Consider the following 12,496-nt stretch of genomic DNA (forward strand, 5'->3'; position numbering starts at 1 on the left):
GTTACCAATTGTTTCTTTCACAATTTACGACGCACATTAGACATCCCGCTGGGATCTCTACAGCAGTACCAGCAGAGCTTGGAAAAACAAATGAGTTACGAAATGACGTTTAATTCACGATACTGCCGCTAGGAGACTAGTAAGCAGCAATGGCTGACAATGGAAGACTGACGACACAGCAACGATCGGCAATTGTGTTACTTTTTCATGAAACGAAAAGCCTTGTGACTCAGAGGTGTTTTCGACAAAAGTTTAACACACGATGGGTCGAAACTTCCTGGCAGATTAAAACTGTGTGCCCGACCGAGACTCGAACTCGGGACCTTTGCCTTTCGCGGGCAAGTGCTCTACCAACTGAGCTACCGAAGCACGACTCACGCCCGGTACCCACAGCTTTACTTCTGCCAGTATCTCGTCTCCTACCTTCCAAACTTTACAGAAGTTCTCCTGCGAAACTTGCAGAACTAGCACTCCTGAAAGAAAGGATATAGCGGAGACATGGCTTAGCCACAGCCTGGGGGATGTTTCCAGAATGAGATTTTCACTCTGCAGCGGAGTGTGCGCTGATATGAAACTTCCTGGCAGATTAAAACTGTGTGCCCGACCGAGACTCGAACTCGGGACCTTTGCCTTTCGCGGGCAAGTGCTCTACCAACTGAGCTACCGAAGCACGACTCACGCCCGGTACCCACAGCTTTACTTCTGCCAGTATCTCGTCTCCTACCTTCCAAACTTTACAGAAGTTCTCCTGCGAAACTTGCAGAACTAGCACTCCTGAAAGAAAGGATATAGCGGAGACATGGCTTAGCCACAGCCTGGGGGATGTTTCCAGAATGAGATTTTCACTCTGCAGCGGAGTGTGCGCTGATATGAAACTTCCTGGCAGATTAAAACTGTGTGCCCGACCGAGACTCGAACTCGGGACCTTTGCCTTTCGCGGGCAAGTGCTCTACCAACTGAGCCACCGAAGCACGACTCACGCCCGGTACCCACAGCTTTACTTCTGCCAGTATCTCGTCTCCTACCTTCCAAACTTTACAGAAGTTCTCCTGCGAAACTTGCAGAACTAGCACCCCTGAAAGAAAGGATATAGCGGAGACATGGCTTAGCCACAGCCTGGGGGATGTTTCCAGAATGAGATTTTCACTCTGCAGCGGAGTGTGCGCTGATATGAAACTTCCTGGCAGATTAAAACTGTGTGCCCGACCGAGGCTCGAACTCGGGACCTTTGCCTTTCGCGGGCAAGTGCTCTACCAACTGAGCTACCGAAGCACGACTCACGCCCGGTACCCACAGCTTTACTTCTGCCAGTATCTCGTCTCCTACCTTCCAAACTTTACAGAAGTTCTCCTGCGAAACTTGCAGAACTAGCACTCCTGAAAGAAAGGATATAGCGGAGACATGGCTTAGCCACAGCCTGGGGGATGTTTCCAGAATGAGATTTTCACTCTGCAGCGGAGTGTGCGCTGATATGAAACTTCCTGGCAGATTAAAACTGTGTGCCCGACCGAGACTCGAACTCGGGACCTTTGCCTTTCGCGGGCAAGTGCTCTACCAACTGAGCTACCGAAGCACGACTCACGCCCGGTACCCACAGCTTTACTTCTGCCAGTATCTCGTCTCCTACCTTCCAAACTTTACAGAAGTTCTCCTGCGAAACTTGCAGAACTAGCACTCCTGAAAGAAAGGATATAGCGGAGACATGGCTTAGCCACAGCCTGGGGGATGTTTCCAGAATGAGATTTTCACTCTGCAGCGGAGTGTGCGCTGATATGAAACTTCCTGGCAGATTAAAACTGTGTGCCCGACCGAGACTCGAACTCGGGACCTTTGCCTTTCGCGGGCAAGTGCTCTACCAACTGAGCTACCGAAGCACGACTCACGCCCGGTACCCACAGCTTTACTTCTGCCAGTATCTCGTCTCCTACCTTCCAAACTTTACAGAAGTTCTCCTGCGAAACTTGCAGAACTAGCACTCCTGAAAGAAAGGATATAGCGGAGACATGGCTTAGCCACAGCCTGGGGGATGTTTCCAGAATGAGATTTTCACTCTGCAGCGGAGTGTGCGCTGATATGAAACTTCCTGGCAGATTAAAACTGTGTGCCCGACCGAGACTCGAACTCGGGACCTTTGCCTTTCGCGGGCAAGTGCTCTACCAACTGAGCTACCGAAGCACGACTCACGCCCTGTACCCACAGCTTTACTTCTGCCAGTATCTCGTCTCCTACCTTCCAAACTTTACAGAAGTTCTCCTGCGAAACTTGCAGAACTAGCACTCCTGAAAGAAAGGATATAGCGGAGACATGGCTTAGCCACAGCCTGGGGGATGTTTCCAGAATGAGATTTTCACTCTGCAGCGGAGTGTGCGCTGATATGAAACTTCCTGGCAGATTAAAACTGTGTGCCCGACCGAGACTCGAACTCGGGACCTTTGCCTTTCGCGGGCAAGTGCTCTACCAACTGAGCTACCGAAGCACGACTCACGCCCGGTACCTACAGCTTTACTTCTGCCAGTATCTCGTCTCCTACCTTCCAAACTTTACAGAAGTTCTCCTGCGAAACTTGCAGAACTAGCACTCCTGAAAGAAAGGATATAGCGGAGACATGGCTTAGCCACAGCCTGGGGGATGTTTCCAGAATGAGATTTTCACTCTGCAGCGGAGTGTGCGCTGATATGAAACTTCCTGGCAGATTAAAACTGTGTGCCCGACCGAGACTCGAACTCGGGACCTTTGCCTTTCGCGGGCAAGTGCTCTACCAACTGAGCTACCGAAGCACGACTCACGCCCGGTACCCACAGCTTTACTTCTGCCAGTATCTCGTCTCCTACCTTCCAAACTTTACAGAAGTTCTCCTGCGAAACTTGCAGAACTAGCACCCCTGAAAGAAAGGATATAGCGGAGACATGGCTTAGCCACAGCCTGGGGGATGTTTCCAGAATGAGATTTTCACTCTGCAGCGGAGTGTGCGCTGATATGAAACTTCCTGGCAGATTAAAACTGTGTGCCCGACCGAGGCTCGAACTCGGGACCTTTGCCTTTCGCGGGCAAGTGCTCTACCAACTGAGCTACCGAAGCACGACTCACGCCCGGTACCCACAGCTTTACTTCTGCCAGTATCTCGTCTCCTACCTTCCAAACTTTACAGAAGTTCTCCTGCGAAACTTGCAGAACTAGCACTCCTGAAAGAAAGGATATAGCGGAGACATGGCTTAGCCACAGCCTGGGGGATGTTTCCAGAATGAGATTTTCACTCTGCAGCGGAGTGTGCGCTGATATGAAACTTCCTGGCAGATTAAAACTGTGTGCCCGACCGAGACTCGAACTCGGGACCTTTGCCTTTCGCGGGCAAGTGCTCTACCAACTGAGCTACCGAAGCACGACTCACGCCCGGTACCCACAGCTTTACTTCTGCCAGTATCTCGTCTCCTACCTTCCAAACTTTACAGAAGTTCTCCTGCGAAACTTGCAGAACTAGCACTCCTGAAAGAAAGGATATAGCGGAGACATGGCTTAGCCACAGCCTGGGGGATGTTTCCAGAATGAGATTTTCACTCTGCAGCGGAGTGTGCGCTGATATGAAACTTCCTGGCAGATTAAAACTGTGTGCCCGACCGAGACTCGAACTCGGGACCTTTGCCTTTCGCGGGCAAGTGCTCTACCAACTGAGCTACCGAAGCACGACTCACGCCCGGTACCCACAGCTTTACTTCTGCCAGTATCTCGTCTCCTACCTTCCAAACTTTACAGAAGTTCTCCTGCGAAACTTGCAGAACTAGCACTCCTGAAAGAAAGGATATAGCGGAGACATGGCTTAGCCACAGCCTGGGGGATGTTTCCAGAATGAGATTTTCACTCTGCAGCGGAGTGTGCGCTGATATGAAACTTCCTGGCAGATTAAAACTGTGTGCCCGACCGAGACTCGAACTCGGGACCTTTGCCTTTCGCGGGCAAGTGCTCTACCAACTGAGCTACCGAAGCACGACTCACGCCCGGTACCCACAGCTTTACTTCTGCCAGTATCTCGTCTCCTACCTTCCAAACTTTACAGAAGTTCTCCTGCGAAACTTGCAGAACTAGCACTCCTGAAAGAAAGGATATAGCGGAGACATGGCTTAGCCACAGCCTGGGGGATGTTTCCAGAATGAGATTTTCACTCTGCAGCGGAGTGTGCGCTGATATGAAACTTCCTGGCAGATTAAAACTGTGTGCCCGACCGAGACTCGAACTCGGGACCTTTGCCTTTCGCGGGCAAGTGCTCTACCAACTGAGCTACCGAAGCACGACTCACGCCCGGTACCTACAGCTTTACTTCTGCCAGTATCTCGTCTCCTACCTTCCAAACTTTACAGAAGTTCTCCTGCGAAACTTGCAGAACTAGCACCCCTGAAAGAAAGGATATAGCGGAGACATGGCTTAGCCACAGCCTGGGAGATGTTTCCAGAATGAGATTTTCACTCTGCAGCGGAGTGTGCGCTGATATGAAACTTCCTGGCAGATTAAAACTGTGTGCCCGACCGAGACTCGAACTCGGGACCTTTGCCTTTCGCGGGCAAGTGCTCTACCAACTGAGCTACCGAAGCACGACTCACGCCCGGTACCCACAGCTTTACTTCTGCCAGTATCTCGTCTCCTACCTTCCAAACTTTACAGAAGTTCTCCTGCGAAACTTGCAGAACTAGCACTCCTGAAAGAAAGGATATAGCGGAGACATGGCTTAGCCACAGCCTGGGGGATGTTTCCAGAATGAGATTTTCACTCTGCAGCGGAGTGTGCGCTGATATGAAACTTCCTGGCAGATTAAAACTGTGTGCCCGACCGAGACTCGAACTCGGGACCTTTGCCTTTCGCGGGCAAGTGCTCTACCAACTGAGCTACCGAAGCACGACTCACGCCCGGTACCCACAGCTTTACTTCTGCCAGTATCTCGTCTCCTACCTTCCAAACTTTACAGAAGTTCTCCTGCGAAACTTGCAGAACTAGCACTCCTGAAAGAAAGGATATAGCGGAGACATGGCTTAGCCACAGCCTGGGGGATGTTTCCAGAATGAGATTTTCACTCTGCAGCGGAGTGTGCGCTGATATGAAACTTCCTGGCAGATTAAAACTGTGTGCCCGACCGAGACTCGAACTCGGGACCTTTGCCTTTCGCGGGCAAGTGCTCTACCAACTGAGCTACCGAAGCACGACTCACGCCCGGTACCCACAGCTTTACTTCTGCCAGTATCTCGTCTCCTACCTTCCAAACTTTACAGAAGTTCTCCTGCGAAACTTGCAGAACTAGCACTCCTGAAAGAAAGGATATAGCGGAGACATGGCTTAGCCACAGCCTGGGGGATGTTTCCAGAATGAGATTTTCACTCTGCAGCGGAGTGTGCGCTGATATGAAACTTCCTGGCAGATTAAAACTGTGTGCCCGACCGAGACTCGAACTCGGGACCTTTGCCTTTCGCGGGCAAGTGCTCTACCAACTGAGCTACCGAAGCACGACTCACGCCCGGTACCCACAGCTTTACTTCTGCCAGTATCTCGTCTCCTACCTTCCAAACTTTACAGAAGTTCTCCTGCGAAACTTGCAGAACTAGCACTCCTGAAAGAAAGGATATAGCGGAGACATGGCTTAGCCACAGCCTGGGGGATGTTTCCAGAATGAGATTTTCACTCTGCAGCGGAGTGTGCGCTGATATGAAACTTCCTGGCAGATTAAAACTGTGTGCCCGACCGAGACTCGAACTCGGGACCTTTGCCTTTCGCGGGCAAGTGCTCTACCAACTGAGCTACCGAAGCACGACTCACGCCCGGTACCCACAGCTTTACTTCTGCCAGTATCTCGTCTCCTACCTTCCAAACTTTACAGAAGTTCTCCTGCGAAACTTGCAGAACTAGCACTCCTGAAAGAAAGGATATAGCGGAGACATGGCTTAGCCACAGCCTGGGGGATGTTTCCAGAATGAGATTTTCACTCTGCAGCGGAGTGTGCGCTGATATGAAACTTCCTGGCAGATTAAAACTGTGTGCCCGACCGAGACTCGAACTCGGGACCTTTGCCTTTCGCGGGCAAGTGCTCTACCAACTGAGCTACCGAAGCACGACTCACGCCCGGTACCCACAGCTTTACTTCTGCCAGTATCTCGTCTCCTACCTTCCAAACTTTACAGAAGTTCTCCTGCGAAACTTGCAGAACTAGCACTCCTGAAAGAAAGGATATAGCGGAGACATGGCTTAGCCACAGCCTGGGGGATGTTTCCAGAATGAGATTTTCACTCTGCAGCGGAGTGTGCGCTGATATGAAACTTCCTGGCAGATTAAAACTGTGTGCCCGACCGAGACTCGAACTCGGGACCTTTGCCTTTCGCGGGCAAGTGCTCTACCAACTGAGCTACCGAAGCACGACTCACGCCCGGTACCCACAGCTTTACTTCTGCCAGTATCTCGTTCTGCAAGTTTCGCAGGAGAACTTCTGTAAAGTTTGGAAGGTAGGAGACGAGATACTGGCAGAAGTAAAGCTGTGGGTACCGGGCGTGAGTCGTGCTTCGGTAGCTCAGTTGGTAGAGCACTTGCCCGCGAAAGGCAAAGGTCCCGAGTTCGAGTCTCGGTCGGGCACACAGTTTTAATCTGCCAGGAAGTTTCATATCAGCGCACACTCCGCTGCAGAGTGAAAATCTCATTCTGGAAACATCCCCCAGGCTGTGGCTAAGCCATGTCTCCGCTATATCCTTTCTTTCAGGAGTGCTAGTTCTGCAAGTTTCGCAGGAGAACTTCTGTAAAGTTTGGAAGGTAGGAGACGAGATACTGGCAGAAGTAAAGCTGTGGGTACCGGGCGTGAGTCGTGCTTCGGTAGCTCAGTTGGTAGAGCACTTGCCCGCGAAAGGCAAAGGTCCCGAGTTCGAGTCTCGGTCGGGCACACAGTTTTAATCTGCCAGGAAGTTTCATATCAGCGCACACTCCGCTGCAGAGTGAAAATCTCATTCTGGAAACATCCCCCAGGCTGTGGCTAAGCCATGTCTCCGCTATATCCTTTCTTTCAGGAGTGCTAGTTCTGCAAGTTTCGCAGGAGAACTTCTGTAAAGTTTGGAAGGTAGGAGACGAGATACTGGCAGAAGTAAAGCTGTGGGTACCTGGCGTGAGTCGTGCTTCGGTAGCTCAGTTGGTAGAGCACTTGCCCGCGAAAGGCAAAGGTCCCGAGTTCGAGTCTCGGTCGGGCACACAGTTTTAATCTGCCAGGAAGTTTCATATCAGCGCACACTCCGCTGCAGAGTGAAAATCTCATTCTGGACACGATGGGTCCTTTGGAAGAAGACCATCCACAGGTTGTACGATAAATTTGTACAAGAAGGAACAGTATTGGAAGCGAAGGGACCTCGGCCTAAGAATATTGAAGCGGTACGAGTTGCTGTACAGAGAAGTCCCGGGAAATCGTGTAGAAAGGCAGCAGTGCAACTGGGAATACCCAGACGCTCCGTTCAACGCATTCTTACAAGTGACCTCCATATGTATCCATACAAGATGACTGTGCACAGAAGCTGACTGAAGAACACAAGCAGCAGAGACTACTGTTTGCTCAGTGGGCGTTGAGGATAGGGAAAAAAAAACTTTCAACAACGTTGGATTTTCAGACGAGGCGCATTTTCATTTAGACGGTGTAGTTAACAAACAAAATGTACGCTTCTGGGCCACTGAAAACCTGCAAGTGCTTCATGAACGACAACATTATGCTCCGAGGATTACAGCGTGGGCAGCAATTTCCAGTCAAGGACTTATTGGACCTTTTTTCTTTGAAGAAACTGTGAACAGCGAGCGTTATTTAAGCATGCTTAGCAATAGCTTCATTCCACAGCTTCTTGCTTCTGCTTTGCCCTTCAACACGCAGTGGTTCATGCAAGATGAAGCAAGGCCACATACTGCAAACACTGTGTTGGAGTTTTTACACGAGCATTTCGACATGCGGATCATTTCAATCAGGTTTCCAGGTCGCTTCAATGACGGACAAAATTGGCCCCCCAAAAGTCCAGACCTCAATCCATTTGACTTTTTTCTTTGGGGGTACCTAAAGGAAAAAATTTTCCCGAAACGTCCACATGATTTAATGGAGCTCAGAGGACTTATTCTTCAGGCTTGCAGTGAAATTACGGAAGACATGTGCCGTAGGGTAATCACTAACTTCAGTGTTCGTTTGAAGGAAGTTAGGAAACGAAATGGTGGACATATTGAGCATGTGCTGAGTTAGAACAAATCTCCATGGACGGCTCTTCATTGTAGTATATGTTCCTTTCAGATTGTATTGACAATAAAGTTTATATTCAAAAACAAAATAGTAACACATTTCGTGCGCCACCCTGTATGAACGGCAAAAACAATTCTGTAATGTGCGAATACAGTATTCGTTCAGACGTCCCTAAGACAACATGAAGGAACTCTGGATATGCTGACGACTGCGCTTTTGCTGACCCACAAAGACCTGGGCGTTACTGAGTCTGTCTTGGCTGAGGACCTACAAATCGTTGGCAAATACTTCCGTAATTTGAGGTTAGAACCAAGTTCTCCCGAAACAGAAGTCATCAGCTTCCACCTTAACAACAAGCTCGCAGGCAAGGAAATACACTGAAGAGCCAATGAAACTGGTACACCTGTCTAATATCGTGTAGGGCCACGGCGAGCACACAGAAGTGCCGCAGCATGACGTGCCATGGACTGGACTGATTTCTGAAGCAGTGCTCGAGGGAATAGACACCATGAATTCTGCGGGGCTGTCCATAAATCCGTAAGAGTGCGAGGGGGTCGAGAACCGTTCTGAACAGCACATTGCAAGGCATCCCAGATATGCTCAGTAATGTTTATGTCTGGGGAGTTTGGTGGCAAGCGGAAGTGTTTAAACTCAGAACAGTGTTCCCAGAGCCACTCTGTAGCAATTTTGGACGTGTGGGATGTCGCATTGTCCTGCTGTATTTGTCAAAGTCCGTCGGAATGCACAATGTACATGATTGGATGCAAGTGATCAGACAGGATGCTTACGTAAGCGTCACCTGTCAGAGTTGTACCTAGACTTATCAGGGATCCCATATCACTCCAACTGCACACGCCTCCACCAGCTTGAATAGTCCCCTGCTGACATGCAGGGTCCATGGATTAATGAGGTTGTCTCCATACCCGTACACGTCCATCCGCTCGATACAATTTGAAATGAGACTCTTCCGACCAGGAAACATGTTTCCAGTCATCAACAGTCCAATGTCGGTGTTGACGGATCCAGGCGAGCGGTAAAGCTTTGTGTCGTGCAGTCATCAAGGGTAAAAAAAAAGCCCATATCGATGATGTTTCGTTGAATGGTTCGCACGCTGACACTTCTTGATGGCCCAGCATTGAAATCTGCAGCAATTTGCGGAAGAGTTGCACTTCTGTCACGTTGAACTATTCTCTTCAGTCGTCATTGGTCCCGTTCTTGCAGGATCTTTCTGCGGCCGCAGCGATGTCGATCGTTTTATGTTTTACCGGATTTCTGATATTCACGGTACACTCGATCTAACAACTGCGCCAGACGCTTGTTGTCTTATATAGGCGTTGCCGACTGCAGCGTCGGTTCTCTATTTTTAAATCGTATGACTATACCAGTTTCTTTGGCGTTTCAGTGTAGATGTCTCTTTTGGAAGGAACCTGCTGTGTTAGAACAAAAGTTCACCTTATCTAGGAGTCACTCTTGACACGACGCTCAGCTTCAAAGAGCACTTGCTTAACACTGTCGCTAAGGTGAATTCAAGAAACAACGTCTTGCATTAACTTTGTGGCACGATATAGAATCATCAGCTCCAACACTAAGGACATCTGCTCCTGGACCTGTGTATACTGTGCAGAATAGTGCGCTGCAGTCTGGATCAACAGCTCATGACCATACTCGCTGATTTGCCGCTGCCAGGCTGTGCGCAACATCACAGGAACAATCAGAAATACTCTAACTTTCTGGTTGCATATTCTCAGCCATGCAGCTCCCCATTTTTGGGCCTGAAGCTGCTTTCAAGCGGGAATTTACAAAAATAGCTGGTGATCCTTAGCTTCCTACACACAAGGACATTCCTGTACTCAGTAGAAACAGACTTCGCTCCCATACCCGCCTCTACAAGGTGCAAAATCTGTGATGGACAACGGAGCAACAACAGCAGACCGATGGACAGAAATATGGCAGAATAACGTTATCCCAGAAAGCTGAAGATGCCATACATCTCTACCAGGCCACCAGGGTTTGAAGAGCACCGCAAGATCCGGCCAATGCAGTAAGGACATGTAGTGGAAGATGTGCTGGCTCAGTGTACAAATGGGCCTTAACAACGTCGCCCAGCTGCGACTGTGGTGCAGAACGACAAACCGTTCAGCACATGATACGTGTGTGCCCAAATCAAGCCTTTCCTGGTGATACGGAAGAGTTCCTGTTAGCAACTGAGGAGTCAGTTGTGTATGTTCAGCAGTTGGACATAAACTTGTGACCTTCTGCACTTTTTAGAGTTAGTCAACTTACAAAAAAATGGTTCAAATGGCTCTGAGCACTATGGGACTTAACTGCTGAAGTCATTAGTCCCGTAGAACTTAGAACTACTTAAGCCTAGCTAACCTAAGGACATCACACACATCCATGCCCGAGGCAGGATTCGAACCTGCGACCGTAGCGGTCGCGTGGTTCCAGACTGTAGCGCCTAGAACCGCTCGGCCACTCCGTCCGTTAGTCAACTTACAATCCTGAGTTTCTTTTATACGTTTTAAATATCTGTATATGTATTGTTAAAGAAAAAATGTTTCCTTGTGTGACGTGATGCTACCCATACGCTAAATAAATAACAGTACTTGTGGTGTGTACTATGAAAGTCACGCCGATCAAATATCTGGGCGTAAGCGATTTGAAATGGAACGAAACGTAAGGTATGTAGCAGAAAAGGCGTGTGGTCGACTTAGGTTTATTGGGATAATTCTAGCAAAGTGTATCTCATTTATAAGGGAGACTATGTATAAAATACTAGTGCGACCCGTTCTTGAGTACAGCTGGAATGTTTCGGATCCCTGTTGGGTCGAATTAAAGGGAGACATCCAAATAATTCAGAGGCACGCTGTTAGGTTTGTTACCAGTACGAAATGCTCCATGAACTCAAACAGGAATCCCTGGACGGAAGACGATATTCTTCTTGCGAAACACGATTGAGAAAATTTTGAGAACCGCGCGGGGTAGCCGCGTTGTTTGGGGCGTCTTGTCACGGTTCTTGCGGCTGCCCCCGTCGTAGGTTCGAATCCTCCCTCGGGCATGGGTGTGTGTGTTGTCCTTAGCGAAAGTTAGTTTTAGTTAGGTCAAGTAGTGTGTAAGTTTAGGGACCGATGACCTCAGCAATTTGGTCCCTTAAGATCTTACCACATATTTCCAATTTTTCCAAAAATTTTGAGAATCGGCAGTTGCGGCTGACTGAAGAACCATTCTACTACTGCAAACATATATTTCGCGTAAGGGTCATAAAGATAAGAGAAATTGGGACTCGTAAGGAAGCATATATACTATCGTTTTTCCGTTCACCATTTGCGGGTGGAAGAGGAAAGGAAAAGACTGGTAGTGGTGGCAAGTACCCTCCGCCTTGCACCGTTTGGTGGGTTGCGGTTTATGTCTGTAGATTTAGCTGTCATAACGACATGAACGTTTTCAGGTTTCTTGGGCTAGTTTAGAATATTCGATTTTGTCGTTAGACTGAAGCTTGTGGACCGATTTTTTCCCTAATATCTGCAGATCGGTTTGGGGAGGCGACTCAGAATGCATGTTGACTGCTGTGGTCCGACTCTGCTAAGCTCACTGAAAAGTTATTTTCCGTTGACGTCGCGTCAGATTAAGTCGGAAACGGCAGTGTGAGAGTAGCCTACATGAGGCACCAGAAGTTAACAGTAAAAGTAAAAATAGAGTCGAATGGTGCTAACACTTGGGAGAAACCATCGGGTAGAAGCAGCCGCTAACGGGAAAACTTTATTCGCATTCACTGCCGATAGGTTTCAAGTAACCCTTAGAACATCAGCCCAAACGCTGGTGACGAGGATCGTTGCCCACCACCTTTCCTACCCGAAATGAGAGTACTGTCTCGCACGTGGACATTGACCGTCTAAAAAGTTAAGAGACAGAGATTTCATTATTCCTGGAGTTTAAGCGCTGTCAGCGGAGCAATTACGGTGGCAGCCAGAACAACTGTAAACAACACGTGTGGATTCGAACAATCAACTGTGAGCAGGCATTGTTAAATAGTGGACGTGCAATCGTAGTGTGTCAACGTTGTCGCGTCACAAGTAGCAGTGGAAAAACATCCCGAAGTCAAGTGCTCAGTACATTCTCCAGAATGTCTTGAAGAAGAGAAAAATGTGTGCAAAGTTTGTCCCGCACACCTTGACTCCCGGACAAAATCGATGACACATGGGCGCCTGCCGCAGTTTGACTGAATTGCTAAACGCGGACAATTCCAAAACGTCAAAGTGCAGAAATTCACGT

General features: G+C 48.9%; 1 protein-coding gene across 1 annotated transcript in view; it reads left to right on the plus strand.

Annotated features, from left to right (window-relative positions):
- Positions 1–12,496, plus strand: part of LOC126263688 (mitoguardin) — a 503,310-nt gene that overhangs the window by 166,767 nt on the left and 324,047 nt on the right. The gene's annotated exons all lie outside the window — the stretch shown is intronic.

This window comes from Schistocerca nitens, chromosome 6 (genome assembly GCF_023898315.1).
Source record: "Schistocerca nitens isolate TAMUIC-IGC-003100 chromosome 6, iqSchNite1.1, whole genome shotgun sequence".
Taxonomy (NCBI): domain Eukaryota; kingdom Metazoa; phylum Arthropoda; class Insecta; order Orthoptera; family Acrididae; genus Schistocerca; species Schistocerca nitens.